Source organism: Eurypyga helias, unplaced genomic scaffold (assembly GCF_000690775.1).
Source record: "Eurypyga helias isolate BGI_N326 unplaced genomic scaffold, ASM69077v1 scaffold17048, whole genome shotgun sequence".
Taxonomy (NCBI): Eukaryota; Metazoa; Chordata; class Aves; order Eurypygiformes; family Eurypygidae; genus Eurypyga; species Eurypyga helias.
Window position 1 is genome coordinate 12,474 of NW_010266432.1, and position 6,214 is coordinate 18,687.

Genomic DNA, 6,214 nt, shown 5'->3' on the forward strand with positions numbered 1-6,214 from the left:
TTACCATATTTGAACTTAGGAAGCAGAGAAGATTTGGGCCACTCACATTTGTACTCTCAGCTATATTTTTCCTGACATGCTCATAGCAGATTTTGATAACCTCTAGTGTTATAAATCGCAAGGACCAAGATCTTTTAGATCTATGCAAGATTCTTTTGTCTCAATAGCTGAAAAATAAGGCTAGGAATTCTTTGTATGTAGGGACTATGTAAAGCAATAACTATGCAGCACTTTTCACCCTGGGGCAGCCCAGGTTGCTTTGATTATTTAATAGTTGTATGGAAGCACCAGTGGTGTAGTGGTATCATGCAAGATTCCCATTCTTGCGACCCGGGTTCGATTCCCGGCTGGTGCAGGAAAATTCTTTATGTCCCACCCTGCGCAGCAGCTGCAGCCCTAGTGTTTCTAAATAATAAAAACACCCTGAGCTGCTCCACAAATCTGGTGTAAGCCATGACACTAGGGCTATTAGAGCTTCTGCAGTGTCTTTGAAAAATGTTTATATGCAAACCAGACAGTCATGGCTTTCAGACTCCTACAGGAGTGAGAAACTGCTGAAGCCTCTAGGTCATATTTTGCATTTGGAAAGATCATATTGCAGTTTCAGTTCTATTGGGACTGAGTTCCTGTCTCTATTAGATTGCCCAACTGGGAATCACAGTACATTTTTGTCTAGTCATGGACAATCTCTTACTAGAGAGAGGGCAATGGTAACACATACTGCATACACAGTACGTGTGAGGTATAGGTCATCAAGATACGTATAGGCAATGTTTTCTGTTCTCTTGCTTTGTGCTTCTTACTTAAATTTTGGGAAAGAAAATTAAGTTGCTGTGGGCTTGCACTGTCATACAGGTTTTTCAAGGACTATATAGAATAAACTGCTGACTGTAAGACGGTATATTTAGGAACCAGCAATTCACATGCACTGAACTTGGAATGTGCAGAGAGAGAGTGTGTGTGTGGGTATGAAATAATCCAGGAAATTTAGCCCTTGTGCAGTTAGAAATCTTTGGGTTTTGTAAGGTAGATTATATTTGCTTCATTTAACTAAGCAAATGGCACCCTGTATTAAAGAAGCTGATCTTTGGCAGAAATATTCTGGCCATTAATTTAGCTAAGGAAATGTGTGATCAGTGCTGGCCTGTTGTGGGTTTGCAGATTAAGTATCGGAAACAATGTTGTATATCCTGTGAAGATCCTCACAATACCATTTAGGTTTATGATTCTGATTCACAGATATTCAGTGATAGTAACAGTTTATTTTTCAGTGATCCCAGTCTTTGACAAAGAAACAATCCATTGAAGAATATTCAGTTCTAATGATGCAGATGTTTCATTCTGTCAGTCAAAACAATATCAATGTTTACCTGTGGGTATTTTGTATTTGGTTCAGTTTGGGTTTTGCTGTGTAATCTGACAGTCTAATCACATGGTATTTTAAGTCCACTTCAGTTAAACATTTCACTTCTACTGAAAGTTTGTTTGTATGCAAATAAACTGAAGTTGGTTTATGTGGCCTAAGAATTCTACAAATAGCAGTACACTTAGGAATTTGAATTCATCAGCTGTATGACTAACTTGTACCACTGCACTGGTATGAAGTACCCTAGACATGGCCATTTATTATAAGATAGATGAACTGAGACTCTGTGACCAATTTTAACACTTTCAGATGAAAGGGCTTTTCCTGCCACCTTTTTCTCATCCAAAATTGATAGTTTTATATTATATTTGGGAAGAGGGGCCCAAGAATTCTGTTTAATATTCAAGGATCATCTCCTTCAAGCTAAGAGCAGTCCATTCCAATGAGCATGAAGTCAGGCAAAAATGCCAGGAGGCTTGCGTGGATGAACAAGGAGCTCCCAGCAAAACTCAGGCACAAAAGAAAGCATGCAGAAGGTGGTAGCTGGTACAGGTAACTGGGAGGAATATGGAGATATTGCCTGAGCATGCAGAGATGCAGGTAGGAAAGCCAAAGCCCAAATGGAATTGAACTTGGCAAGTGATATCAAAGGCAACAAGAAGGGCTTCTGTAACTACATAGGTCACAAAATGAAGAGTATGGAAAATGTGGTCCCATCACTGAATGAGGCAGGCATCCTGATGACACAGTACATGGAAGAGGCTGCAGTCCAACAAAGAGCCATTAAGATGTTGAAGGGACAGGACAGGAGCATCTGTCCGATGAGGAAAAGCTGAGAGAGATGGGGCTGTTTAGCCTGGAGAAGACTCAAGGGGGGATCTTAATATTGTACCTAAATAACAGAAGGGAAGGTACAAAGGGGCTGGAGCAAGGTTCTTTTCAGTGGTGCCTAGTAACAGGACCAGAGGCAAACAGTTTTTCACTGTGAGGGTGACTGAGCACTGGCACAGGTTGCAGAGGCAGGTTGTGGATTTTCCATCTTTGGAGATATTAAAAAGTTATCTGGACACTGTCCCAGGAACTGTATCTAGGTGGCCTTGCTTGAGCAGGGTAGTTGGACCAGGTGACCTCCAAAAGTTCCTTCCAACATCAGCCATTCTGTGATTGAATGATACAGGTTAACAGTACAGATACAGGGGAAAACAAACAAAAAAAAGGATATATCAGATTGTTTGATATGTGAACTCTCAGGGCTTATACTCATGAACAAAGAGACTTTAAAGTTTTGAGGAAGAACCTGGTGTACTTGGCATCAACTAACATAATAAAATACTGCTGTTGATTTTTTTTTTTTTTAGCTTTACTTATTCAATAATGGGTTTTACTTTCAATTAAAATGCTTTATAAAATGAAATGTAAGCTTGGCTGTTTTATTTCAACAGTTCAAGGAAAAAGAAGGTGTATCAGTCAGAAGTCGAAACTATCTGCAAAAGCATGTGTAAGATTGAACAGCAAATCGAAAGACTAAATGAAGATATCTGTAATGCTGAATTGTCCTATGCTGAAAAATAGAAAGTATGAGGACTTAAAAAAGAACAAAACTGCAGAGGAAATGTCTTACAAGGTATAATTTTTAATTAAATTCATTTTTAGAGTGGAAGAATTGAAAATAATTATCTTTGTATCAAAGAATTATTGGGCAAGCAACCTAATATTAAAAAAATATTAATTTAAAGCATTATTTTTACTGTGTATTTTAAAACACTTGAAAAATAGTGAATAACAGCAGTCTCTGGAAGAGAAAAAATAAATAGTTACTAAGTGGTCACAGATAATGACAAGCTAAAAAGTAAAATTAACACATGAACTATTCTCAACCATACAAAGATTCTGTTATTCCTAGGTGATCTAAAATGAATACTAATGAGTAATAATTTTGTTATGTAACTAAATGATTAGAAGAATGCATAGATCACTATAGTTTTATTGATGCTAAATGTAACCATTGCAAATGAAATACTACATTAGAATAATTATTTAAGTATCATTTGGATGTCATGAGTTATCTGGAACTAAAATTTTAATTCATCCTTATATAGAATCCTTGCCATGACTATGAAGACTTAACAGGCTTTTGATTTTTCCACTTTACATAATTTTTAATGAATAATATTGTACATATGCATACAGCTTTTTGGATGAGTGTTATTGTGTAAGATTCAGCATTCAGAAAAACGTAAATAAAATTATATGGGGAATTTTTAAGGGTCTTTTTACACCAAGGAGATATACATGGTATTTTGCGTATTCTTCACTAGAGATCTGCTGCTGCATGCAAAGTACAGATTGCCTGGAAGGAAAGACTTTCACAGTTTTATTTTCTGTAATAATTTTAGGATTTTCTAGCTTTTAATCAGTAAAATTAAGAACATTAATAGTATTTTCCTGGTTGCAATATGCATTGGTATATTAGGCACTCCACATGCTTCCTGCCTTCTTTTTCACCTGTGTGCTTGACAAAGGCAAAGGTATGTCCAAGTACTGGACTCTGCTCCTGAAAAAAAAAGAGGGGTTGTTGGATATAATTTAAAACAGAGCCAATTAAAAAGCTTATAGAGCCAAAGTAAAAAATAGTAAAACACGTGCTAAAGAACTTTAGAGCTGTTTTCACAATGAGTCAGTCAGTTTTATGTTTGTTAAGGCCTTTTATAGTGCTGGGTTGTCTTCTCCTGGATCAAATTTATATTCCTGTCAATATCTGAATTTGCACCATATAGTTTTGTCCTATAAATTGTCTTTTTTGGTATATTACGTTGTTTTATAGTTATATGTTTTAATACTAAATCATTAATACTAAAGCTGTCTTCTCAAGTGGTAGTTGATATTCACATCCTGGGCATGTAGTCAATCAGAAATGTATCTCGAAGCTATGCATTTATGGTTAGAGGGGGAATTTTCATTCTGTAGACATTCTGGTTTACTTGGTGGTACAACTTAACTTCTACATGAAGACATTACTAGTGGTCCTTCCCTCAGTGGTCCAGCATCATTCAAGTTGCTTCAGTGCCCTTGTTAATTAATACCTCCAATCCTACCACTTGCAGAATGACCATTCTGTCAACAGCTTTGATTTAAAGACTATATTTAGTCTTATCATAAATTAGCAATAGTTTAAAGCATACATACACACACAAAGACATACACAGGTCAGGTGACCAGTTGCAAGAGCTATTTGCAAGGTATGAGTTAGTGTGAATGGAGTCCACAAAAACTTAGATACTTCTCTGCCCAAGTACAGTTGAATGTGAATTTTGAATACAATCATATAGATGAAGATAGAATTTATAGTTGAATCCCTGGTCTCTGCTGATACTCTCTGAGAGCAATTACTCTCTGGTGTGTCTGAAAAAAAGCATCTGTAAGCACCAGTTAAACTGACTCCTCAGACTGCATATTCATGCAGTCACCAAGTGTTGTCATTAGTCATTCAAAATGTTGCTGCATTTTGGAGAGTAGTGCAGATGCCACAGTTTGACTAATAGATTCAGGATTTGGATTCAGATATACTATATGCGTATGTGGGCAAGGAGTGTGTGTGTGTGGGGACACACACATAGGGGACAGGGCCATGGACATGGATTGCTGCTTGGAGTTATCCTCGGAGCAAATGTATAAAATTTCATCTAGAAAAAAAAAAGGGCTTTTACTCATTGATTACAGGATGCGTTTTCCACATGAACACTGAATCTGTCACTTTTATTTCCTTGAGGTTCCTAATAATCTTTGGGTTTTGGGGTTTGAGAATATGTCAGGATGTTTGGCACCTGCTTTTGTATTTTCTTATGTATGTAACATCTGGGAGATGCTTATGACCTCTTTATGCAGGAACCTCCCTCTCCAAGTGCTGATGGCATATGTACTTTCAAAGTGCGGATATGGATGTGAATAAAACATCTTGAATAAATACATTTCAATAATAGAATGTATTGAGTCTGTTACTTTGCTATTGGCCATTGTGTGCCTAGTTTTGCATAAATAACCAGTTTTCCACTCCCGAAATTCACTTAAAAAGGAAACAGAAAGCCCTAATTAGGGTTTTACTGTGATTGTAATCAGGTACAGTTATGATGGTCTGCTAAGCTAACATACTTTAAATTAGAGGTTTTAAAGGTGAAACTATAATAATGTGCTATATAACTGTTATCCTAGCAGTGATGTGAGTAGGTTATTCATGTGAGAAAGGGCTAAAACATGTTTATTTTTTAATAGAAATTACAAAAAAAAAATTATATAAATCCCATCATATAAAATACAGAAGGCACTGAGGTTCTAAATTTTTAATACTTGATGTTCAATATCCATTTAGGTAAGCCAGCTCAGCTTCGTTATGTATTTGATTATTTTAAGGTATCAAAAATAAATTACAATGTATCTAGAATATATTGCTATTTTTCTTATAGTATGGTCTATATTTATTCACTTCTTGTGCCTGAGACTGTGGATTTTCCTTTTTTAACGGAGTTCTATGATACTTTAGAAAAAATGCATAAGATACACTTATTTCTACTGTGATGTTAGAGTTAAATTTTCATTACTTTTGTCCATGAATTTGTTTTCTTATGTGTTGTTTATGGCTTTTTTTTTTTCCCTAAGAAATCCACATTGAATCTTAAAAAAGCAATTCATGATCAAAAAGGAATTTGGAAAGTGACTCAGGTAAACATGACAGTAATGATTTTACTTAAAATCTAAATTCTTCTTCTACCTTCTTTTTACTTCCTACCATGAATTAATTTTGAGTACCTTGTGACCAACTCAGATAGAAAGCTAAGGGTTTTGCTGTGTAAT

General features: G+C 35.9%; 1 non-coding gene across 1 annotated transcript; it reads left to right on the plus strand.

The window, feature by feature from the left end:
• The first annotated feature begins 284 nt into the window (after nucleotides 1–284).
• Nucleotides 285–355, plus strand: TRNAG-CCC. The gene has a single exon. It is a non-coding gene; the product is annotated as a tRNA-Gly (tRNA).
• Nucleotides 356–6,214: the final 5,859 nt, after the last annotated feature.